At 39.6% G+C, this 27,936-nt stretch overlaps 1 long non-coding RNA gene across 1 annotated transcript; it reads left to right on the top strand.

Annotated features, from left to right (window-relative positions):
• Positions 1–23,627: 23,627 nt before the first annotated feature.
• LOC124263331 lies at positions 23,628–24,360 on the top strand. Its single transcript, XR_006894820.1, has 3 exons — positions 23,628–23,732; positions 23,893–23,980; positions 24,195–24,360. It is a non-coding gene; the product is annotated as an uncharacterized LOC124263331 (long non-coding RNA).
• Positions 24,361–27,936: the final 3,576 nt, after the last annotated feature.

Here is a 27,936-nt window from a genome sequence, read left to right as displayed (position 1 = left end):
GAATTTATAGAAATTGGTTCCACAGATGTGGTTGCATACAGAGGTTATCCTCATACATGACGTCATTTCTTATGACCAGGTCTCCCAAGAGTACAAGCACACTCCTTTCTTCCGAAGGATTGCTTTTCGCTTTCCTCCGAAGGCGTCACCTGACATCTGTCTGCTTGGTGTAGGGTTTTATTGGAAACTTTGAATGTTGCTTCTGAGATGGAATACAATGAGAAAACCAAACCTTTCTTCCACATTATAATGAGCAGGAGCAAAATGTTGCTTTTTTGATTGACTCATAAATAATGAAGTGTTGCTTTTTGGAATGCTTCCTTATGGAAGACTTGCCTTTCTTGCAGTAATGGATCAGAAGGGATGGGTTTTTGTTTCCGAAAACGCGAAACTTCTTAATATCTTTCAGAATAAAATGTTGCTATTTTGATTGACTCATCAATAATAACGGCTGCTTTTTGGAAGGTTTGACTTTCTGGCAGTAAAACAACAGGATAAAATGTTGCTCTTTATTTGGCTCTTTCATGATGAGATCTGGATCAGGAAGTTGATACCAGTGCATTCACTCAGACAGAGTGGATCAGCTGGACACAACATTGACATCACTGATGACCTTTGTTTATAGATCTGTCATAGTTGACTGACCAGCTGCTCTTTATTCTGGATGATGTACTTAAAAACTAGCGTGTCCTTATTGATTGTACAGATTTCCCCCTGTAAGAGTTGCAACAAGGGAGACAACTGTTATTGATCAGTCCCAGTCTGGACTGAAGTCGGTTCAAGACACATCAGTGCCAGAGAGCTTCAAGTGAATGTTCACATTTTGTTCATCTCATTAGTGATAATGTTAGTCGTACAGAGAGTTACTGTGTCGGTATGACCAATGTTTTGTAGGACTATTATATTTGACATTACCGCTGATTTCATACAAAGGTTTTTCGTCTGTTTAATTCTTAAATGAATGACTTGATGACATTGAGTGTTGAATTACTCTGAGCTGGTCTAATTATCTAATTAATTGAAGTTGCGAAAAAATGCTTCAAAATGTTTGGGTGTTTTTTTCAGCTTAACTGGTTTACCAACAATACTGCTTTGCAGTTCACCAATTTTTGTTGCTTCTATATTTAGCCCTAATGGTCTGCTATACATGTTGATTGGAACAGACAGGACCAACTGCAGGAGCTACTAGGTCAGACTTGGCAAGGACAGGAGCAAATTCGATAGGCAGTGAATGATTCTTCCTCAGTTGTTCAAAAGATACTACTAAATATTTGGTGAGCAGCACCTTTGACAAAGGAGGATTTATTTGGGCCTCAGCAAATGTTGAATGGTAAATCAGTGTTATGCCATGTTCCAGTTTGGTGATGTCTGGCATACATTTTGTATGGATATCTGTTTGGTTTATTTTTTGTAATTCAGCAACTTTTGCAAGATGATAATCTGGCAAAGTGATGAAGAATTTATAGAGTGATATCATATAGTAAACTATTAGATGATGGTTGGTGATAGGCTGAACACTGATGAAGAATTGCTTCAGGTACTTGGTAAAGCAATGATAAAAAGATGGAATGGGATTTATCATCCACATGGAAATAGCTTGAATGAGATCAAAAGATGGCTCCTATGAGATTTTGCTGCAATGAAACTGAATCATAGTGTTTGGTAGACTCTTGTGACATCAAGATCAAGCGCTGTCGCAAATCTTCTGCCATTAGAGATAGTATTTTTCATACTCAACTCACTGGAGATTACTATTTAAAACTAGAAATATTTGGAAAATTATAATGGATGATAAAGATCATTTCATCCTCATGATATTTGATATTAAGTATATCTTAAGTTGTTGATAAAAGTTTCAAACTTGTGGCAAGTCTTGATGAACTTTTGTTGGCTTGTGATGATAAACTAAATGACACTCTACTGAGATTCTTTATATAACGATTCCAGTTGCCATTGACGGTATAAAAATAAGGTTCTCTTTTAGATATATCCAGACAGTGTTTTCTTTTACTGATAGCATGAGGTATTTTCACACAGAAAGTATTTCATAAACCCAATGATTTGGTTTCTGTTATGGTCTCTCTAGACATTATAATTATAAAATAGAGACTTGTGTCCATATTAGACATGGAGGGGAATTACTTTATCATCAATGACTTAACTCACACACTGTATAAAATTTTGGATTTGAATGGTTCAATCAAGTCAGTTTGTATTACCAATAACCCAGAGCCTAGTCTCCTTCTTAATGCTTTTGTAATTGTAGTTATTTATTAGTATGGAATTCCTTTGAGCAGTGATTGTACTGACATAGTTGCAAGTCTGATCTACTAAAATCTATATCAGACACCAAACAATGAGGGTGTCAAGACATACACCGTCATTTTCAAAACGTGATGTACATTTTGAAGTTTTGAAGAGAAACTGTTGTAGCTGCGATTCCCCACATGATTACAATGTGTGAAACCCATTTCTGGTGTCCCTTGCCGTGATATTGCTAGAATATTGCTAAAAGCGGCGTAAAACTAAACTCACTCACTGCAGCTGATGTTTAGTTGCTGTTACCTAAAGGGAAATTCTCCCTGTTTTCTTTAGTGTTGTAACATTGTTGTTTAGTTCCAATATTTCTATGGCGAAATAATTACTGTTAGAGACTTGCATTATGCAGAAATATTAGAACACATAATTATGATATACATAATTAATAGACAACAGATTATTAGTGTGATCAGTTTTATTATGTTTATCCTTAACGAGAAAGAAATGAAGCTACTTATCCATATTTAGGGCCTTTGTTAATAATGCATCTTATCAGAAATAATTTTTGTGATTTTTCACAGGAATATGAATTAAGGTTGTATGCATGTGAAGCTATTGGGCTAGCATGTAAAGTTTATCTCTTTGTTTACTTCAAAAATGTTTGCCTTGCAAGACATCATTTGCATTGAAACAGCATTTGATCATCCTGCCCCTGACTTCTTATGACCAGACATTTCTGTCTCAAAATTCTTTTCTTTCATGTCTTTATTTAGTCTCTTTCATAAACCACATGGCCCAGGAAAACCTCAAGTAGTTTCAGGTTTCATTGTTAATAAATAAAAAGTTAACTTCTAAAGTTTTAGTGAGCAAACTTAAACCTTGCATTTATGATTACAGTAATTATGGAGACCAAACATTTTGTCACTCTGGTTACCTACATGTATTTACATTCGCACATTTGGAACTGATCTGTCTTGGAAACAAGAAAAGGTTATGGCAGAATTGACGAGTTGAACTGCTTATGTGGAAGATCTATTAACAGGGATGGCAACAGGAAAATCTATTTTCAGCTGAAAACTATATAGTGTGTCATTGAATGGGGCGGGGCGCTCACACATTCACAGAATTGATCAATTTGAAATAAAACCGTCGGAAATCCACAGATTAGTGGAAAATCGCCATAACTGTATTTATCAGGAACCCTATCCACAAAGTGTTTGTAATATTACATCATTCGTAAGCCAGTGATGTAGTATATTGTTAAAAATAGGCCGTAATGTTGTAAATGTTCTGTGGATCGGGACGCAGAACTGTATTAACAGTTCTTATTCAAGGCCACAACAAACTGATTGCTTCTAATTACTACAGGTTGTCACCATGGAAACAACATTACTGATTGGGAGAATGAACTTATACTTTTGTCAATTACTTTGACACCGTTTGTTTCTTGCAAGGACATGCAAGCACTGTTATGTATCTTTTTGGGGGGCAGTACATCATTAATGTCTTGGTAAAGAGAACTAGCTGGCTATAGTTTTTTGTTTAGTTCAGTGCATTGTCCACAAATACATTGCAGAATCTAGTCCTTATTCAGAATATTGTCATGCTTATTTCAACAAAAAGTAATCAGTGTGTCTTCAAAAAGGAAAGGACAGGAAAATATAGCACTCTATCTAGACCACATACTGTTTCCCCCGAAATTGTTTATTGTTCAAAACTGCGCGCATTTGTGGCCACCCAAAACTAATCCGACTGTTTAAATCTGTATTTTCAATGCTTATTGTGTAAAACTGGACAGTTTATGGAATACCATTCGTTAAAACAAGGCTTGTTGAAGCAAGAACCTTTCCTGGGTTTCATGTTTTAAGAAATATATTCTTGGTTCTAATGCCTTCAGTGACAAGTGTAGTATTCCTTTTGAAACAAGGCCTAAACTCTTTTAAGTTAAAGTAATAAAAAAGCATTTAATTATTACATAGTTTACTGTTGTATTTTGAATAATGAAATAAAAGTAAAATTGAAAAAGGTTTTAAGTGATTTTTAAGCCTTTCAGGCTAGAATCAGAAAAACATGTCTCCCTGTTATGAACTGTGTTGTATTTTAGTCCTGATTTATGACATTTTGGGTCAATGGCTCTGTAAACCTGGTTGAAGCAAGTGTCTGATGAGATTGTTACATAGTTCAGCCTAATGTGTAGATATGTTATTGCATCTAAGATGTTATGTATTTTCAACACTGTATTTGGATTTGGAAACATTAACAGTAACATCCTCTGTTTGAAGGTTGTGTTTCATTCAACCTATATCCAATTTTCAAACATATCCTATCTCACAGTTTGCACATCTGTGTAGTGATAATCTAATACCGGGTAATTCATTGTTACAGTGCGAATATTTCTCACCCTTTTTTTTCAATAGATACAGGGTGTAACCCTCACACAATCTCCTCATAGTTTCACAAGGGTTGAGAATATGGAGAAAATACTCTCTTAATGAAACACACCTCCACACAGGTGATTAGAAAGACATTTCAGAGAAGTCACATGACCATAGCAGTCAAGCTGACCCATCTGGATGGGCAGTTGTAGTTGTGTGAAAGTGATAATAACTGCTTGGTGTTCTGAAACTGGAAACATTCTGAGAGTAAAAAGCATGTTTCCCATAAGGATCCATAGACTGGAGAGATCAAATTGTGAGATAGGATTATTATACACATATACAATTTATTCTTATGTTGTAAATCTGCTATTGGATACAATGATACAGATCTAACAGAATGTAATCTGATGTATATTTTAGGCTAACCCACTTGTTGATTCTTTGAGCTAATTTTAGTATGCCACTATTCTATATGATATAACAAAATTAGAGATACATTTACTCAAGAATTTGGTGGGTTTTTTTAACTGACTTAATTGTGAGATTGTGTACATGTGTATATTTGTTTGTTAATCTGAGTCAAGTTTCTCTTGATAACATGTGTGGCCTTCAATACATTCTTGCCATGCTGAAGAGCTGATAGGAACCCGTGAGAAAAGTATTTTGTTTGCTTTTTGACAATATGTCCCATCTTTTGACATTGTTTTCATCAAACCTATGTATAGTCTTGTTAACACTTGAAATATTTCTGTAATTTAAATATCTTAGAAGAGACATGGAAATGTTACCATGGTTTCCATCTGGTTTTGAAGGAGATACGCACACACATCCATGAAGATATACATCTTGTTATATTTATCCAGGTTTGTTAGTGTAGAAGTCTTCCAAATGAATATGACTCATTATTAACGTTAGTTGATATTCAAATCAGTTGATATTCAAATCATCGATAAGGCAGTTTACTCAAGATGTTACGTGTTTCCCTGTTACATGAAATTAGTTGATATTCAATAAAGATATTTCTGATCATAAAAGCTGTTTTAGTCTTTTTGTCACGAGTGAATGTTGTATGGTACGACTACATACCTGTAGATGTTTGATTGACATTTTAGAAGATGCTATTTGATGAACATAGAGACTTTTCTGTGTTTCATCAATAAAACAATAAAAAGAGTAATCTTGGTTACCTAAACCAGCTTATAGATGGCATGCACATCCACTTTGACAGGTACAGTGACACTGGTGGGCAAAGTCACATATTGTGGGATTCAAGGTCACACAGCCAGGTCACACCTTTAGTAATCAAGGTCACATGGAAATGGACACATTGTGGGCTTCAATGTCACACAATTGTGGGGTTCAAGGCCACACAGACTAGTCACACATTGCAGCTCAAATCAAAAACGAACAAGAAGACAAAGTCATCAATATCCCCTGCAACGGCAAAATACTCCTTATGAATATGTCTACTAGTTGTGATTATGTCAAATGTTTTGGAGTGTATATAGCAAAGTGGAAGGAGAGTATTGAAAGTTTTTTAAGATCTGCTCCAGAAAGGAGCACTACCACCAAATTCAGTTGAAGCCTAACTTGTTGCCATGGAAATGCAACAAGATGTGATTGACATTCTCATAGTCACAGCCTAAGTCACGTTTCCATGGAAATCGCAAAAAGTAAAATTCATATCCGGGTCTAACCATCAAATGGCACATCTATGGATCATGCTTGATATGTGTACCAAGTTTGATGAAGCTAGCATGTAGAGTTTGGAAAATCTGCTCCGGACAAGATGACATCCTCATAGTCACAGCCCAAGTCATGTTTCCATGGAAACAGCAAAAAGTAAAATTCATATCCGGGTCTAACCATCAAATGGCACATCTATGGATCATGCTTGACGTGTGTACCAAGTTTGATGAAGCTAGCATGTATAGTTTAGGAGATCTGCTCCGGACAAGATGACATCCTCGCAGCCACAGGCTAAGTCATGTTTCCATGAAAACAGCAAAAAAATAAAATTTATATCTTAGTATACCCCCAAAAGGCACATCTAGAGATCATGGTTGACATGTGTACCAAGTTTGATGATGCTAGCACTTATAGTTTGGAAGATCTGCTCCGGACAAGATGACATCCTCATAGTCACAGCCTAAGTCATGTTTCCATGAAAACAGCAAAAAATAAAATTCATGTCTGGGTCTAACCATCAAATGGCAAATCTATGAATCATGCTTGATATGTGTACCAAGTTTGGTTAAGCTATCACGAATAGGTTAAGAGATCTGCTTCGGACAAAGTGTGACGGACGCACGGACGGACGGACGGAACTCGTTTCTATATCCCCCGCAAATTCGTTGTTGCGGGGAATAAAAAATGTATGGGGCTCAAAGCATACAATTATATGTGTAATATACCATGTTGACTAACACACTCAGCGACCGAACAGACACCTATCTGTGTAGATATAAGCTCCGTTCGCAGATGAATTTTAATACTGCAGGCTAGGGCTGTAAGAAAACAACCTATGGTTGGTTGGTTTGTTGTTTAAAACGCAGCACTCAGCAATATTACAGGTATATGGCGGAGATCTGTAAATAATGGACTCTGGACCAAACAATCCAGTGATCAACAGCATGATCATCGATCTATGCAATTGGGTTGCGATGACATGTGTCAACCAAATCAGCGAACCTGATCCCATTAGTCGACTTTTACGACAAGCATGGGCTGCTGAAGACCAATTCTAACCAGGATCTTCACAGGTGTATGTGAAAGGAAGGTTGTTCACGTTCGTATTGAACGCCGCAGCCGCAAGGGAGACAATTCTAAACTGACTTGATTTTCAAGCATTTCTGTATTAAACAAAAGTGTTTCGGCTTATCTGACTCGAGAAAAAGTGCAGATGCTGTATAATGCCAAATAAAGTTATTTGTTTTTCACCGACATGTTTCTAATCGGTAAGGCAGGAGGCAATTTACTCAAAATGTTTTAAACAAATTGTCGAATTGTCATGTGATTCACAACGAGAGTGACTGTTTGGTAGGATGAATATGTTTGTCTTCAAGAGCAATGCAACCCAAGGGGCGATCTTCTGATTTTCTTCGTATGTTGGTATTTGGCGACAGTAGACATAATGTTTGGGCGTTCGCCTTTCTAGTGCGGCGGGCGGGGATGTATAGTATGACCAGAAATTATTGAGAATTTTAGGAATATGTTTAATTGGATTTCTAGTATAAACAACCTTGACCAGCTATCAAGTGCTTGGTTTCATTCAAGAGAGACAACTCCGTTAATCCTTTTTCATTAGTTTCTGAAGAGTTATCCCCCTTTGTTTACTTGCTAGCAGACGACATTTTCAGTGATCCTGAGTATGGATGATTTAGAGAAGAGGAAGTTGATTTTAGAGTATTAAAACAAGGACATCAGATCAGCTAAAGTGATTTCAAATAGAACAGGCATCCCTTTGTCCACTGTTGATCGTGTTTTGAAAAATATTGCAAATGGATATGGCATTGAGCACCAGGGAGGCGCAGGTAGGCCCAGAAAATTGGCTGTCGGTGACAGGAGGCGGCTTGGTATTCTTGTTTCTAAAAACAAACGAAGGAGTTTAGAAATTTTAACTGGGACAATATGATTTTCTCAGATGAAAGTTCTGTGTGGCTGTTTCCTAATACACTGACATTCTGGACCAAACAAACTGAAAAACTTTGTATCAGCGCCCAGAGTACAGTCCGAAATTTAACGTGTGGGGTGGCATATCTGTGTTAGGGGCAACGCCCCTCTGTGTATTTGAAGGGAATATGAACAGTGAGCAGTACACAGATCTTCTCGAGGGACATTTACTTCCATCTGCTCTCGTGTTCTATGGAAATTTTTGGATTTTCCAGCAGGACAACGACCCGACACATCGTTCAAAGCATTCACAGGCCTGATTTCGGACCCCAAATATGACATTATTAGATTGGCCAAGCTATAGCCCTGATCTAAATCCAATAGAAAATGTTTGGGGACTCATGGGGACTCTGACAAATATTGCTGAAATGAAAGAAGAGGTGATCCGCTATTGGGACAGCGTGGACCACGACTTTCTAGTAGTATGCCCCGCCGCATTGAAGCCTGCATTGCTGCCCATGGTGACTTGACAAAATACTAACTGTTCCCCTGTCTTTGAATCTGGAGTTATGTTCTGCTAATATTCACATTTAATACATGAGTAATGAGTGAAAAAAAAATAAAAATTACAATCTTGAATTCTCAATAATTTCTGGTTGTACTGTAAATATAGAAATATAGGCGTACATTAGATAGTCAGCTGCTACAGCCTGATTTATGTGTTAGGCCACACCGTTCAATTTTTGGCTCCTGCATCCTTTCTTATTGATGTTTCAGTTCACGTAGTATTTACTGTTACGATAACAAAATTATTATTTTTTAAATCGAAAAAAAACCGGAATATTTTCTTGTTCGCCTTAACTGATTAACAGATGAATTAGTTTTAAGCCTCAAACACAGTGATCTAGGCACTAAGGCTGTTGGAACTCCAGTAATAGTACAATCATTGGTTATTATTATGGTCGCAGATTTACGTGGGTCCTGACCCGCGTGCCTATATCTTGTATCGGTCGTGTACCGATCCGGATGAGCACTCTGATCTTAGCTATTAATTAAACTTATCAAAACATTGGATCATACCCAAAAAAAAGACGCAAGGGCTGTTGGATGGTTTGACTCTCTTTATTGTTGTACTTTTGTTCTTATCTTTGCCTACTCATATGATACAATGAGAAATGGATGCATTAAATACATGTTATTTTCTCTTATATTTGTACTTTTGTACAAAATTGAAATTGATGCATTGTACTTTTGTACAAAATTGAAATTGATGCATTAAAGGAGAAATATATACAAGGATATTATATCTATATCTACATTCAACAAAATTTCATCCACACATTTTCAGTTTGTAGGAATGTTACACACGATCACCATACTCCGAGCAAGTGTCCAACACAGGCAATGATATTGTCTGTTTTCAATTGCTATGTTGGAAGTGTTTTGTGCTATGCGTCTAAAGTATAGGGGCTCTCGTAAGGCTGAAAAAATTGAAAGATTACTTTTGGATTATTGTAAGCGGTTATTGGGTGTCAAACAATCAACTTGTAATTGTATGGTTTATGACGAACTTGGTCGTTATCCTTTGCGCTACGAACGGATGTTCAATATTGTCAAGTACTGGAGTAAGCTGCTAGGAACTGATAACTATATTCTACGTGGGGGTTATGAATATCTATATGATATGGTATAAGCAAGAATTGAATGTCTCTTATCTGCCTGTCATTACACAAAGACTTATTGGTCATGCTTTCCAGTGTATTGGAAGTCAGTTGTCCAGTTTTACTAAGTGTAGATTGTATAAACATATTATTGACACTTTTAATTTGCAATATTATTTTAAAAAATCAATTCATATACAAAATATTTGTCGAAATTTCGACTATATTTTCATGTCCACAACCCATTAGCTGTACAGCTAAAGGTAAATAAAGAATTGAACTTAAATTGAGTTAAAACTATTTAAGAAAACATGTAGTCTAATCCAATATAGTTCGGTTCATAATTATTGAGAATTTTTCATGTCAGTTTGAACTCCTAGGTTTTTTCATGAGCTCCACTGATGATGAAATTCTGCTATCAGTCCAAGGGAGGCAACTCTTCTTGTCTTTCTAGACATGTCAGATTAGAGTTACCTCCCCTGAAATTTAAGCCGAAGACATTTTCCAAAACAATGTCCAAAATGGCTGCTGATGAGAAAAGAAGGTTGATTTTAGATTTGTACAATGGAGGTATCACTGATGCCCATACACTGTCAGAAAGAGCTGACACTCCTCTATCAACTGTGTACAGGGTTAAGAAGAATATTGAGACTGGAGTTGGAATTGAGCACAAGAAAGGAGCAGGGAGGCCCAGAAAATTGGATCGGGTCTGACTTGGTATTTTGGCTTCAACTAAGAAAAGAGCAAGTATATCCAACATCAGGTATGAGATGCTAAATAGAGGCTCACCTAGTGTTTCTAAATCCACTATCAGACGAAATTTAATTGATCTTGGATGGGAGAAAAAGAGGGGAACGCCGACTCCAGACATGAAAGACAGACATAAGGAAAACCGTGTTTTGTGGTGTCAGGACCATGAAAACTTTGACTGGAGCAACACAATTTTCACTGATGAAAGTTCAGTCTGGGTGTATCCTAACAATGTTAAGATGTGGACAAAATCTGATTCAGCACCGGCGTACCACAGGCCGAAATACAGTCCCAAGTTTCATGTGTGGGGTGGAGTGTCATTACTGGGAACAACTCCTTTGTGCGTGTTTGAGGGAAATTTGACTAGTGAACGGTACACAGACATTCTTGAGAACTTTCTTCTTCCAAATGCAGGAGTCTTTTATGGGAATGACTGGATTTTGCAAAAGGACAATGACCTAAAACACACAGCAAAGCACTCTAAACAGTGGTTCCAAGAGAAAAACGTGACACTGCTCCCATTTCCCAGCTACAGTCCGGATCTGAATCCCATTGAGAACATTTGGGGGATGATGAAGGGGGTGTCAACCAAAAGGGACTCACCAAACTTGAAGACATGAAGAGAGAGGTAGTGCGATATTGGGACAGTTTCCCCATTGAAACTCTAACCTCTCTGATAGAGAGTATGCCTACCCGCATTAGACTGTGCATGGAAAGTAACGGGGATCTGATAAAATATTAATTTCATACCTGCAGAAATCTACAGGGTATGTACAAGTATTGAATACTGAGTAATTTCAGATTTCACTCATTATTTGCATTTTAGTAACATTCATGGGATTCTCAATAATTATGAACCGAACTGTACAAGCCGATCCCTTAATTTATGAACTTAGACTCTCCCATGCAGTGTGTTAACACGGTCTGAAATTCGACCGATTAGCACAGAACCACTCAAGCATGATTCGACGGATCGGCACTGCTGACTGTTCAAAATTCGACGGATTAGGCCGTAATCATTGTATCTTAAGTGTCTGTTAGAGTATTGGGGTTAGCGTTAAGAGCGCTTTTTATACGAATGGGCCCGGTTATATACCTAGGGGCAACATACCCAAAGTAATCATAGTTTCCATAATTTGACGTTGTCTTACGACCTTCGTAGCGCTAATATGAAAGTGAGGCCTGACATATACCACATGCACAGTCATTACAGGATTGGTTTAAATCCAAGTGATTAAACATTATAGCTTTTAGAAATGCAGTTATGACACTGCTGCTATAATTTTCCAATCAAATGAACTATACCATTATAGTTCCATGTTCCGCGAAGCGCTCTCCACCGTAACATAATGTGTACATATCTTTGCTCGTTTTTTTCGATATGCTTCGAATGTATGTATAGACGCATGTTTTGTGTAAATATATATTAACTCAAAACACTGTGTAATTAATTTAATATGTTTTAAGTAGTGGTCTGATGCAAACGACGATCTTTTTCCTTTAGATTTTCGTGGGCTAAAACTACATTTCTGACTGACGCGACTACGCATAAAAATGACATGAGTTTTAAGGCTTATTAGTCCTAATTTATTAAGCCACTACAATACAGATTTAACTTAAAACAGTTTTAAAACAATGTGACATCCAAGAAGCTAACAATGTCGTCTGTCGTAACTGTAGGGAGACAGAAGGACATCTTATCCATGTCGTCCTCCACCTCTTCCCCTGTGTCTTCCTATGGATGCAGTCCTCGAAAAGCAGAGCAGCCATCTGGAGTGAAGACCTGCTCAGACACGCGGCAACGCAGTGATGCGTCACGTAATGACAGCATAATTAATTCCGAGGACTACCAGTACATCATGTCGACCTCGGTATCTGACCTAGGGTCCTCCCAATCGTCATCCAACATTAGTCCTCAGAGAGGACCTAAAGCATCTTCTAAGACGCCGGTCCGGGTTGATATCTCCATCAATCCAGAGGACAACAAAGCCATCAACGAGGCATCTTCTTCAGACCTATCGTCATCTCTATCTCACAAGTGTCCTCGTGAATCTGTTAGAGCGTCTGCTTCATCCTCAAGGAGTCATCACAGCAGTCTTCGTGAATCTGCAAGAGCATCTGATAAAGCAGATGACTGCTGCTACACTTCAACTCCGCCATCTCTATCGCCAGTTCCGAGATCTTCTTCCGAGTCCGGTCATTCTGTCTGGTCGTCTGAGATCCTGGACAGCTTCTCCTCCTCTGACTCAGAGAGTGTATTCGACCCATTCGCGGAGGACGACCTTCAGCCCAGACCTTCCCCCAGGGAGCCATCTGTAGATGCCCAATTCCCTGTAGCTGAAACAATCTCTGAGATCTCCCTTGCCAATAATAGTGAAGAGTCGTGGTTCACAGGATCCAGGGAGTCGGACAGTTTCCACCAGGAGGAGCTCCGTGTGCGCAAAATGATGTTGGATCAGGGCTGGGTCAATCACAGACAGCAGTCCATGTCTGACTGGTTGTCCTCTGTTCACGTCTGGGAGGATGATGGTAAGTGTCTACATCAGTAATGGGAACGAGACTGAGAGTGAGTGGGTGAGAGTGTGTGGGTGAGTATATGTTTTAGCAATATTCCGCGTACATAACTTGGTATCACACAGTGAAGGAGAAAAAAATGGATTGAGTTGAAACAGAAAACTACACAAATGAATCCTGACAGTTGTCTTCACACAAAGAGTATTAGCTTTCCTCATATACCTTTTCTTTGTTACTGATAACGACATAATATTCATGGTATTTTTTAATGCTGTGTTTCTGTCTCAAAAGTTGCAAGCAATTTGGGGACGGAGTCGCTCCTGACCAGACTCAAGACCCAGTTACAGGTGAGAACACTGATATTTAGTCCTTTTGTCCACTTCGGAGTCTGGGGAGAGTCATGAAATATGACAATCTCTCGAGAAGGGGAATAAACATGGGAAAATAGGAAATACTGGACTTCAGAAACGATACATATAATCTCGAAAGAACAAATGATTTACCCTATTTAGTGACTGACCTTGTAGTGTCCTTACAATGAATTCCGCTGAAATATAATTTTCTGAATTAGAGCACGTGGTGGTGCCTGACAAGGGGAAGAGGGACTCGGGTCCAGACCATTAAGAAATCCAGCCACGGATATGGAGGCGGCACGAGCGGTGGGTACAGGAGTAGTAGTCATGTTCAGTTTTTTCCCCAAGTTAAGCACATATTCCTATTTCCTCTAAAGGGAGACAATTCTAACTGATGAACTGAGAGAGCTTTGGGTTTAATGATAAACGTTTCACAGTTGATTTTAAACACAAGAAGCTAGTATCTGTGACAAAATGTGTTGTTTTAACGCCTTGTTTCCTGACTGTAGGTGGGGACGAGGACAAGACACCACGCAGGGAGAAGCTGCAGAAGAGAGTGCAGAGATTCATCTTCCGGGTGTTCATTTGTGGAGGACTATCACAGGCCTAGACACCATCGGTGTCAGGCCCAGACACAGTGTTTGTGTCTCTGTCAGGCCCAGACACAGTGTTGGTGTCCTAAGGGTTTGCCTGTCTCAACATTAGCTCTCATATAGTGTAAATATCTTGCGTGCCTCATCATTTAGCTGTATTTTGTGCAACTTTAGTGTGCCTACTTCACTGTGTACCTACATATTAGATGGTCGTGTTTCATCATGTGTATTCCGAATAGGCGTAAGAGTCGTTTCATGTAGACTGTGGATTTGTAATAGTCAGGCATTTATCATGTAGCTACAGCTAGAGTGTGGATATCTAATGGTCTAGTTTTGCCATGTAGCTATATCTAAATAGGCATGCCTTATAACGAAGCTTCAGAATATGGATATTTAGTGGTCATGCTTTATCATGTAGCTACATAATGTGGACATGTAATGGTCACGCCTCATCATGTAGCTATATCTTGTGTATATCAAATAAGCATGCTTTATCATGTAGCTTCAGAATATTGGTATTTAATGGTCATGCTTTATCATGTAGCTACATAATGTGGATATTTAATGGCCACGCCTCATCATGTTAAGCTATATCTTGTGTATATCAAATAAGCATGCTTTATCATGTAGCTTCAGAATATTGGTATTTAATGGTCATGCTTTATCATGTAGCTACATAATGTGGATATTTAATGGCCATGCTTTGTCATGAAGCTATATCTTGTCCATTTTAAATAAGCATGCCTCATCTTGAAGCTACAGAATATGGATATTTAATGGTCATGCTTTATCATGTAGCTACATCTTGTCCATTTTAAATAAGCATGCCTTATCTCAGTTTATCATGTAGCTACATCTTGTCCATTTTAAATAAGCATGCCTTATCTCAGTGTATTAAATAAGCCAAAAATACAGCCAGACATCAGGGCTGGTAACTTCAAAATGCTACCAGTCCAAAATAGATTGAACCTGACCAAATATGGTGAATTTACTCAGATGTATGGAACATCTAAAAAATTTACCAGACCATCGGGCTGGCTAGCTGTAAATGTAGACCGTCCGTCAGAAATCTAGACCGTCTCGGGCGGTCAGACGGGCCTTATTTCAGACACTGCTTATCTTGAAGCTATAGAATATGGATATTTCATGATCATGTTTTGTCATGAAGCTACTGACTGTGGATATTAAATGGCCGTGCCTAATGGTTATGCTTTAAGATGTAACTATATCTTGTGTATATTAAATTGGCACGCTTTATCATGTAGCTCTATCTTTTGTATATTAAATGGTCATGCCTTATCATATAGCTACAGTATGAGGATATTTAATGGTCCAGCTTTATCATGAAGCTATATCTTGTGTATATTAAATGGCCATGCCTTATCATATAGCTACAGTATGAGGATATTTAATGGTCCAGCTTTATCATGAAGCTATATCTTGTGTATATTAAATGGTCATGCCTTATCATATAGCTACAGTATGAGGATATTTAATGGTCCAGCTTTATCATGAAGCTATATCTTGTGTATATTAAATGGCCATGCCTTATCATATAGCTACAGTATGAGGATATTTAATGGTCCAGCTTTATCATGAAGCCATATCTTGTGTATATTAAATGGTCATGCCTTATCATATAGCTACAGTATGAAGATATTTAATGGTCCAGCTATATCATGAAGCTATTTCTTGTGTATATTAAATGGCCATACCTTATCATATAGCAACAGAATGTGGATATCTAATGGTCATTCTTTAACATGCAGCTCTATCTTGTGTATATTAAATAGTCATGTCTCATTATCTTCCTACAGAGCTGTTATCTGGAGTCATGTAGCTGTATCTTGTGTATATGAAATAGGCATGCCTTATCATACAGCTACAGTATGAGGATATTTAATGGTCACGCTTCATCATGTAGTTATATATTGTGTATATTGAATAGGCATGCCATATCATGTAGCTAACTCTGTGCATCAAACTGTTACGTTTATACCTTACCATTTAGTTACTACCAGAGTATATGAAATGGTGGTGTCCTACCATGTAGTTACATCTGGTGTATATGAAATGGTGGTGTCCTACCATGTAGTTACATCCAGAGTATATTAAGTGGTTGTGCGTGATATATGTGTGTATCTTGTGAAATTTAAATAAACGTTGACTCTTTTGTAGTTAAAACATATACACAATCAATGATTTTACAGACAATATACTGAATTGGGGACAATATTAAATGGACGTGCCTTTTCGTGGAGCTAAATATTGTATATGTTACAGTGTATATCGAAGTTTAATGTTTTACAGAGAAAATACGTAAGTGTCAAATGAACAGCAAGTTACTGAAACCAGGGAGGAATTGCATGGTAAAAATCAAATCAAGTTTAGTAAAGACCAGGAACATTCTTAACAATGGCGGAAGCACTCATTTTGAATAATAAAAATAATATATTTAGATATAGCTTTGTAGTACTAGGAGCCCGTTATTGAGTCATTGTACATGGATTGTGAGATCAATGAACTACTGAACCATTGCTACCTAAGATTGTTTCGGGAAATAAGGAATTATCTGCTTTGTAGTTACTGCCATCACGTCCTTGTTGTGATATAATCCCTTATAATTAGTTGTGAGTCTGTTTCTGCGTGTCAGCATATTGCAATAAAAGAGTGAATACGAGGCTGCCATTAGTGTATGATGTGTCTACTTGTTGCTGCCAGTCGTGCTCCGAATTCACGTCCATGAAAGCAGGCATTGTTGTACACAGCCAAGAGGGAGTTACCCATGGACGATACGTGGCTTGTGGAATCTGATACTGCCACTAAAGCACCTAGAACAACACGTCTGTAAGAAAGCGGATGAAGTACCAGTCCTGCTACTGTATGTGTCAAGCACTTGTACCTGGAGTACCTGTGGAATCTGATGCTGTCAGCAGAACATCTGGTACAACACGTGTCTGTAAGCAAGCAGATGGTACTGTTCTACACATCCAACGAGGGATGTAACATCTGGGTGCCGTTGTAGAAAGCGATCTTAGCGCTCAGGTGACCGTAACTCCCATACCTTAACATAGACTTGCGACTGGCGTAGCGCTATTGTTGTTTTGTACAACGGCACCCAGGTCTGTAGAACCTCATGCTGACACTAAAGCACCTAGAACAACACGTGTCTGTAAGAAAGCGGATGAAGTGCAAGGCCTTCTACAAATATTCCAGCAATATCACGGCCTTCTACTTGTGCCCATGTCTCATTGGCGTGACGAGCCAACGCTTTAACCACTAGGCTACCCCACCGCCCCGAAAGCGGATGAAGTACAAGGCGCAAGGCCTTCTACTGTATGTCTCGAGCACTTGTGCCTTGAGTATTATATATTTTGTTGTACACATCAGACCCATGAAGATAGTGTCACACAATTAGTCAGGCCATACATTGTTGAACTCAGTGTCACACAATTAGCCAGGGCATACATTGTTGAGCTCAGTGTCACACAATTAGCCAGGTCACACATTGTTGATCTCAGTGTCACACAATTAGCCAGGTCATACATTGTTGAACTCAGTGTCACACAATTAGCCAGGGCATACATTGTTGAGCTCAGTGTCACACAATTAGCCAGGTCACACATTGTTGAGCTCAGTGTCACACAATTAGCCAGGTCATACATTGTTGAGCTCAGTGTCACACAATTAGCCAGGTCACACATTGTTGAGCTCAGTGTCACACAATTAGCCAGGGCATACATTGTTGAGCTTAGTGTCACACAATTAGCCAGGTCACACATTGTTGAGCTCAGTGTCACACAATTAGCCAGGTCATACATTGTTGAGCTCAGTATCACACAGTTAGCCAGATGACACAATGTTGAGCTCAGAGTCACAAAATTAGCCAGGTCACACTTTTAGTTACACGGTGTTTTGAAAGGACTGTAAAACCCTTGTAAATTCCTAATGCAGAACAAACAGTTGATCCCTTCGAAATTTTAGAGTTGGCGTATCCATTTATGAGTATTAACAGAGTAATACAACTGTTGCCATAATTTCGTATTTGTTTGTGTCAATACAAATATACAGAACATTATAATATTTCTGTATTTCACTTGTCGTTTAACAAAAATTCGATCTTTTTATTATAAACTAAGCCATCACGAAGTATCCCCCTTCATGCCCGTTCAGGAAATATCATGGCGAAACGTTTTGCGCCTCAATCTGCCGAAGAAATTACAGAAAAACACATAAAATCATGTGTACATTATAATACACAAAAGGCAAACAGACAAGGTGCAAATACCTTCCGGGTGTATCTGGAAGAAAAGAAGCAGGTTCATGACTTCGAAGAATATTAGTCACCTAGAATTGCTGAGGTTTTGAGTCAATTCTATTTGGACGCTAGGGAACGCAATGGTGAATTACAAGACGAGCATTTCAGAGCATTTCAGACACAGCCTCAACAGATATTTCAATCCCCTCCGTTCAACAAAACCATTGACATTATCAAACATAGTGACTTTCAGGACGCTAATATGAGTTTCACGACAGCAATGCGGGAACTCAAAGCTGCAGGAAGGGGTTCTACTGACAACTTTCCCTGTATTTCAGAAGACATGAAAATGATGTATTCTCTACACATGCGCCCCGATACCCCTCACGGCCTTTTCAGTAAGGTACAGTTTGAAATACGGCTGTATTTCTGTCCCCGCGGTGGAGAAAACATTGCAAAAGGACTAAACATACATTTCCCATGTCTGTAGACCAAAATGGAATAAAGTATGTGGTGAAAACAAGAGATGAACTGACAAAAAATCGCCGAGAAAAAGAAAAGGAAGGTTATACCGGACTAATGCCTGAAAATCAGAACTCACCTTTTTGTCCTTTTGCGTCCTTCGTGAAGTACGTATCCAAGCTTGAACCAAGTCTAGACAGGCTGTGGCAACGTCCGAAGGATTCGTATTGCGATACAGAATCAGTCTGGTAGTGCAAACGTCAAACAGGCAAAGATACTCTCGCCAAGTTCATGACGAATATAAGCAAATCATGTGGATTGTCTCAGATGTACACAAACCACTCCATCAGAACCACAAATGTGACAATCCAAGATCAACTTCTCACCGGCTCAGATCACGGCTCTCACAGGTCATAAATCAATTAGTTCTCTGGCGATATACCACAAAGTTACAGATGAAGAAAAGTTACATATGGGACAAACAATCACAAATGCAGTCCATGGAAATTCCGGATCCGTGCCAGCCTTTTGTGCAGCAGTAACGTTGAAACAACTCGCCATTACAAACGCCGAAGAGCCAAATGAGAGTGATGCCCCTTTGCTAAGGGAGAAAATCCGATTATTGGGCTTCGAAGACTTGTTTACAGACTTTGATGATGGTTTAAATACCGTATGTAAGATCGGTTCAGTGCATATTATATTTCAACAGAAATGAACAGAAAAGAGATTTTGAGAATTCAGTTAGTAAAATAGATTCTGATTACGGTATATTATAAGGAACGTCCCTTGCTTCTACAACAGTATCGCTGCAGTCATCTCCCTTATATTAGCGTCAGCGCGCGCACGGCGTCAGGCTTTCAACACCCAACCCTCCCGCTCAGTAGTAATTATTGGTTTGAGGAACTATTTGGGGGCATCACTTAAGTGTCCGTAGTCTTATCTGCCTCGCAGAGTTTCCATATTCACGACACTTAAGTGTGTATGCTATGCTTCATTGTATTAAAGTTCTAAAGTTTCTCTTTTATATAATCGCCTTTGTCGTTTATAGTTCGAGTTTAGGTGAGTAGGTTAAAAGTAAGTTCATGACTTTTCTCTTTTCACATTTTGCAGTTGTGCCTGCGTTTCATCTTCACTTGTGTAAAGGACATGTTGTGTACTACGCTAAATGTGTCAATTTCTTATGTAAAACCTGTTCTAGCAAAGCAAAACGTTCAAAGGATAAAAAATAACTTATAGGTATCATGCACGTATCATGATATGATTAAGAAATACAGTTTGCTCTACCACAATGTATAGTGTAATAAATCACAATTTTGCCCTGAACTATTATAGTTAAAGCACGAGGACGCTTTCAGGGTGTTATCTAAAAGATAGCAAAACATACATCATAATATTGAGACTGTAAGCAGCAGGATATGATTATCGTGTTTACTCCTACACAACCAACCTTCACTGCAAGAAATCACCAAATATGTACAACAGACGTATGACATCACAACCGGTGATCGAATTTTCACGAAATGGCGTGTTTTCTGGCGCCGATAATGAACGTTGTCGTTCTGCATGATGGACGGAAATTTTTACAATTTCGTTGAAATTCACCAAACCATTGTAATGTATCTATTTTTAATTTTCAAAATTCATGCTTAAAAACTCTTCCCATGCATATTCTTAAAATATTGGGCCAATGTATGCAACGAATAGACGAACAGATTTCTTGAAATTTGAGAAAATGCGACACCGTGTAAGATCTGAATTTTTCTTTGTTTACATTTCAAACAAGCGCTGCCTCACAAGCACAGCGTCCGTTTTCAAACCCAATATGTTTCGTTTGATTTGTCACTTGGTGACAAAGACCATTTGTTATTTATTCTAAAATGCATGAGGAAATCAGTGATGTATTTGTCGCAGCTGAATGTGAAATATACGTCATGTAATGGGTGTCTCATGACCGGCCTTCGCGAAACGTGATTTTGTAAACAATATGGCAGAAAGCTCACTTCGGCGTTCGATTTCGTGTATTTTCGATAAAAACATCCCAACCGATTCTTGGTTTATCGGCAACGTTACAGAATTGTCATTGGTGATTAGATGAAAATCTCGTCGGTGATCATGAAAGTGCTATTTTTGAAATTCGGTACTCCGATTAATTCTTCGGTTTTTACATTTTAAAACATACACGAAATAACTCCGTGAATCGCGATTTCGTAATGTATGAAAAATGGCGACATTTAGAGCGGCTTCGGGTATTACCGAACAAGTCTACGGAACAGAATATAATTCCCGTATTGTTTTCTCAAGTCGCCAATCGTGACAGCAACGTTTTCTCGCATGCCTTGAAAGAGAAACTTCCTCTGCCGGAAGAGTTATCGTCTGCTTCTAAATCAAAAGACGCAGAGGAAACAAATAACAAAAGACAAGCGACGGGCATTGCATCCTTAACGTGGTGGGAAAAGCCAAAAACTCAATAAACAATAACTCCAATTGTCACACGAAACATATAAAATATTACTGATGGCCTGATATATAGATACACACTGCGTGATATATTTAGAATAATATGGTACTTCAAAGTGAGGGTTGAAGAGGAAGGACATATATATCTCCCTCTGGCATCCAAGGGGTTACACCCTATACATTTAGTTTGACTTCTTGTAGATACTTGGTATTGGTGACAAAAATGTATTTTTTATGTTAAAATAAAATGTATAAGGAATTTCATGACGTATTTCCGCTGATCTACGTGATTTAACTGTAACGGGCGTCTCATGGCCGTCCTTTATGAAACGTGATTTTGTAAACGTTGTCCAGTATTGCGGAAAGCTCACTTCGGCGATTCGAACTTGGTCTACCGAAGACTTTGCAGAGTTAACATTAGTGTTTTAAACAAAAGCAAATATCACTTATATATGCTAGCTTTAAGATTCAATCCTCCGAGTAATTATCCGATTTTCACATTTCAAATCACTCACGAAATAACGCCGTGAATCGCAACTTCGGTAATGTGTCCAAAAGGGCGACTGTAACCATCTTTCAGAGATCATATTCATCACTTTCGCTTTGCATAAGATGTTAATGGACAGCAAATGTTAATGGATAGTCAAGAAACAGCAAATGTTCCGCAGAAAGAAAAACTTTGATGTGTGTGCATGATACATTTGGAATGTTATTCGACTTCAAAGTGAAGGTTGAACAAGAGGAGCATCAATGTCTAAAGCTCCTCACAGGCATACATCCTTCTCTTATTTAGGTAAAGGAAGGTTGCATTTCGCGTTACTATGGAGCTGCACTTTTATTTTACAATGACGCATAGGTCGGAGTTCAGTGGTGTATTGTTCAACACTGAGTTAATTTGATTTTGAAACATTTCTAATACTAATAAAATACTATTTCAATTCAAAATTTGGCATGTTAACGTCCGCCTTTCGTTGGAAAAAAACTTTCGAATTTACGTCAGCTGCACTTTTATGTGTTACAATGACGTCATAATATAATGACGTCATAGGTCAGAGTTCACAATGTGGTGTATTGTTCTGCTCGCCCGCTGGGACAAAGATCGCGCTTGTGTTTTCAGACAGTTTATGAGATAATTACTCCACACAGGCATTACATATTCTCCAGGTGAGCACTAGGAAATACTGGGATGTTTTGTAGAGGTTTGTATATACGTGTGTGACATCCAGGAAGCTAACAATGTCGTCTGTCGTACCTGTTGGGAGACAGAAGGACATTTTATCCATGTCGCCACCTGCCTGTCCCCCTGTGTCTTCCTATGGATGCAGTCCTCGAAAAGCAGAGCAGCCATCTGGACTGAAGACCTGCTCAGACACGCGGCAACGCAGTGATGCGTCACGTAGTGACAGCGTAATTAATTCCGAGGACTACCAGTACATCATGTCGACCTCGGTATCTGACCTAGGGTCCTCCCAATCGTCATCCAACACTAGTCTTCGGAGAGGACCTAGAACGTCTTCCAAGACACGAGATGACATTTCCGTCAATTCAGAAGACAACAAATCCATCACTGAGACATCTGCTTCTCTATCTCACATGCGTCCTCGTGAATCTGTTAAAGCGTCTGCTTCATCCTCTAGGAGTCATCACAGCAGTCCTCATGAATCTGCAAGAGCATCTGATAAAGCAGATGACTGCTGCTACACTTCAACTCCGCCAGTTCCGAGATCTGATTCTGGTTCCGGTCATTCTGTCTGGTCATCTGAGATCCTGGACAGCTTCTCTTCCTCTGACTCTGAGAGTGTATTCGACCCATTCGCGGAGGACCACCTTCAGCCCAGACCTTTCCCCAGGGAGCCATCTGTAGATGCCCAGTTCCCGGTGGCTGAGACAATCTCCGAGATCTCCCTGGCCAACCGAAGCGACGAGTCGTGGTTCACAGGATCCAGGGAGTCGAACACTTTCCACCAGGAGGAGCTCCGTGTGCGCAAAATGATGTTGGATCAGGGCTGGGTCAGTCAGAGACAGCAGTCCATGTCTGACTGGTTGTCCTCTGTTCACGTCTGGGAGGATGATGGTAAGTGTTTACATCAGTAAGGGTAACGCCATCAGATTGGTGAGTGACAGGTGAGTGGATGGGCGAGTGAGTATATGTTTGGGTAAAATTCCTCGTACATCCGAGGGGACGCCATAAATGGGTATCACACCGGGAAAGAGCATTACTTGGATTGAGTTGAAACAGGAAACTACACAAATGAATCCTGACAGTTGTCTTCACACAAAGAGTATTTGCTTTCCTGCTGTCCTCATATATATTTTCTTTGATGCTGATAACGACATAATATTTATGGTATTTTTAATGTTGTGTTTCTGTCTCAAAAGTTGCAAGCAATTTGGGGACGGAGTCGCTTCTGACCAGACTCAAGACCCGGTTCCAGGTGAGAACACTGATATGCCTTCCTGTTGTCAACTTGGGAGTCTGGGGAGAGTAATATAATATGACAATCTCTCAAAAAGGGTAATAAAAGTGGGAAATAGGAATAACTGGACTTAAGTTTCCTTATAATGAAATCCGCTGAAATATAATTTTCTGATTAGACCACGTGGTGGCGCCTGACAAGGGGAAGGGAGACTCGGGTCCAGACCATGAAGAAATCCAGCTCAGGATATGGAGGCGGCACGTGCGGTGGGTAGAGGAGTATTAGTCCTGTTTAGTTTTTACAACAAGCAAAGAACATATTTCTATTTTCTTTAAAGGGAGATAATTCTTCTAACTGTTGAACTGATGAATCTAGAGAAACATGGGTTAAACGATAAACGTTTCACAGTTGAATTTAAACAGAAGAAGCTTGTGTCTGTGACAAAATGTTTTGTTCTGACGCCTTGTTTCCTGACTGTAGGTGGGGACGAGGACAAGACACCACGCAGGGAGAAGCTGCAGAAGAGAGTGCAGAGATTCATCTCCCGGGTGTTCATTTGTGGAGGACTATCACAGGCCTAGACACCATCGGTGTCAGGCCCAGACACAGTGCATGTGTCTGTCAGGCCCAGACACAGTGTTTGTGTCTCTCTACCCAGACACAGTGCATGTGTCTCTGTCAGTCCAAGACACAGTGCTTGTGTCTCCCTCAACCAAGACACAGTGCATGTGTTACTGTCAGGCCAAGACACAGTGCTTGTGTCTCCCTCAACCCAGACACAGTGCATGTGTCTCTGTCAGGCCAAGACACAGTGCTTGTGTCTCCCTCAACCCAGACACAGTGCATGTGTCTCTGTCAGCCACACAGTGCATGTGTCTCTGGACACAGTGCAGGTGTCTCTCTCAGGCCAGACACAGTGCTTGTGTCTCTGTCAGTCCCAGACACAGTGCATGTGTCTCTGTCAGGCCAAGAGGCACACAGTGCTTGTGTCTCCCTCACCCAGACACAGTGCATGTGTCTCTGTCAGACCAAGACACAGTGCTTGTGTCTCCCTCAACCCAGACACAGTGCATGTGTCTCTGTCAGGCCAAGACACAGTGCTTGTGTCTCCCTCAACCCAGACACAGTGCATGTGTCTCTGTCAGACCAAGACACAGTGCTTGTGTCTCCCTCAACCCAGACACAGTGCATGTGTCTCTGTCAGGCCAAGACACAGTGCTTGTGTCTCCCTCAACCCAGACACAGTGCATGTGTCTCTGTCAGGCCAAGACACAGTGCTTGTGTCTCTCAACACAGACACAGTGCTTTGTCTCTTGTCTCTCAACCTCTGACACAGACACAGTGCATGTGTCTCTGTCAGACCAAGACACAGTGCTTGTGTCTCTCAACCCAGACACAGTGCATGTGTCTCTGTCAGACCAAGACACAGTGCTTGTGTCTCCCTCAACCCAGACACAGTGCATGTGTCTCTGTCAGGCCCAGACACAGTGCTTGTGTCTCTGTCAACCCAGACACAGTGCATGTGTCTCTGTCAGACCAAGACACAGTGCTGGTGTCCCAAGGGTTTGCCTGTCAGAACATGTAGCTCTCATATAGTGTATCATTTAGCTGTATTTTGTACATTTTTAATGTGCCTACTTCACTGTGTATATTAAATAGGCATGCCTTATAATGTAGCTATACCTTGTGTATATTAAATAGGCATTGCCTTATCATGAAGCTACAGAATGTGTATATTTAATGGTCATGCCTCATCATGTTGCTACATCTTGTGTATATTTAATAGGCATACCACATCGTGAAGCTAGAGAATGTGAATATTTATGGTCATACTTTATCGTGCAGCTATATCTTGTGTGTATCAAATAGGCATGCCTTATCATGTGGCTACACGATGTATCTATTTAATGGTCGTTTCGTATCTTGAAGCTACAGAATATGGATATTTCATTTTCATATTAAACAAGCATGTATTATCAAGAAGCTACATCTTGTGTATATTAAATGGTAATGCCTTATCATATAGCTATATTTGTGTATATTAAATAGGCATGCCTTATCATGTAGCTAACTCTGTGTATCTTACCATTTAGTTACATCTGGTGTATATGAAATGGTGGTGTCCTACCATTCAGTTACAGCTGGTGTATATGAAATGGTGGTGTCCTACCATGCAGTTACAGCTGGTGTATATGAAATGGTGGTGTCCTACCATGCAGTTACAGCTGGTGTATGGTGGTGTCCTACCATGTAGTTACAGCTGGTGTATATGAAATGGTGGTGTCCTACCATGTAGTTACAGCTGGTGTATATGAAATGGTGGTGTCCTACCATGTAGTTACAGCTGGTGTATATGAAATGGTGGTGTCCTACCATGTAGTTACATCTGGTGTATATGAAATGGTGGTGTCCTACCATGTAGTTACATCTGGTGTATATGAAATGGTGGTGTCCTACCATGTAGTTACATCTGGTGTATATGAAATGGTGGTGTCCTACCATGTAGTTACAGCTGGTGTATATGAAATGGTGGTGTCCTACCATGTAGTTACAGCTGGTGTATATGAAATGGTGGTGTCCTACCATGTAGTTACAGCTGGTGTATATGAAATGGTGGTGTCCTACCATGCAGTTACAGCTGCTGTATATGAAATGGTGGTGTCCTACCATGTAGTTGCAGCTGGTGTATATGAAATGATGGTGTCCTACCATGTAGTTACATCCAGAGTATATTAGGTGGTTGTGCGTGATATATGTGTGTATCTTGTGTAATATAAATGGACGTTGCCTCTCGTGTAGTTAAAAATATAAACAATCAATGGTTTTACAGAGAATATACTGAATTGGGGACAATGTTAAATGGACGTGCCCTTTCATGGAGCTATTTATATATTGTTTATATGTTACAGTGTATATTGAACTTCACTGTTTTACAGAGAAAATATGTAAGTGTCAAATTAAACAGCAAATTACTGAAACCAGGAAGGAATTGCATGGCTAAAAAGCCAAATCAAGTTTAATAATGACCAGGAACATTCTTTAAGATGACGAAATGGTGAAAATAAAATATACTATATTTAGATAGAGCCATGCAGTATTAGAAGCACGTTGTTGAGTCATTGTACCTGAGATGAATGAACTACTGAACCATGGCTGCCTATGGTGAGTGTTTAGAGAAATAGGGAATTGTCATGTAGTTATTGCCATCACGCCCTTGTGATATAATCACCTATAATTAGTTGTGAGTCTGTTTCTGTGTGTCAGCATATTGCAATAAAAGAGTGAATATGAGGCTGCCTTTAGTTTATGATGTGTCTAACTGAAGCTGGCAGTAGTGTGTCCAGTACAACACGTGTCTGTACTCTGTAAGCAAGCATTGTTGTACACAACCCATGTACGATACGTGGCTTGTACAATCTGATGCTACCAGAAGTGCGCCCTGTACAACATGTGTCTATAAGCAAGCAGATGACACTGTTCTGTACATGTTCTTCGAGGGAGGTAAGACACGTGGCCTGTAGAACCTCCTGCTGCCACTAAAGCACCTAGAACAACACGTGTCTGTAAGCAAGCAGATGACACTGTTCTACACACCCGACGAGGGAGTAAAGACAGGTGTTGTACCAGATGTTCTGGCAGCGTGAGGGTCTCATATACCAGGTGTCTTTACTCCCTCGTCGGAAGTGTACAACAATGTCATCTGCTTATTTACAGACAGGTGTTGTTCTAGGTGCTTTAGTGGCAGCGTGAGGTTCTACGGACTAAATTTGTCCTTATCTGACTCTTCAACTTCTGAAAATGCCACTCAGGGAAGTTAATCCACAGTGTTTGATATTGCAGGAATATTGCTAAAATACATACCCATTCACTCTCAATATCCCATTCCATTATGCGTATTACATAATTCCTTAAAGAATTCCTTTATAGTGCCACAGCTGCAAAGGCAACCTGTTTTACATGGTTTATGCAATTTCGTTCCTCGAAAACACAGTTGCTGGTTTGTTGTTTAACGCCGCACTCAGTAATATTCAAGCTTTATGGCGGCGATCTGTAAATAATGGAGTCTGGACCAGACAACCGGGTGATCAACAGCATGAGCATCGATCTACGCAACTGGGATACGATGACATGTGTCAACCAAGTTAAGCGAGCCTGACAAGCCGATCCCGTTAGTCGCCCCTTACGACAAGCATGGGTTAATGAAGAAAAATTCTAACCCGGG

The sequence above is a fragment of the Haliotis rubra genome, unplaced genomic scaffold, assembly GCF_003918875.1.
Source record: "Haliotis rubra isolate DU_JTF1 unplaced genomic scaffold, ASM391887v1 Scf88, whole genome shotgun sequence".
Lineage (NCBI taxonomy): Eukaryota > Metazoa > Mollusca > Gastropoda > Lepetellida > Haliotidae > Haliotis > Haliotis rubra.
This window is presented reverse-complemented; position numbering and strand designations above follow the sequence as displayed.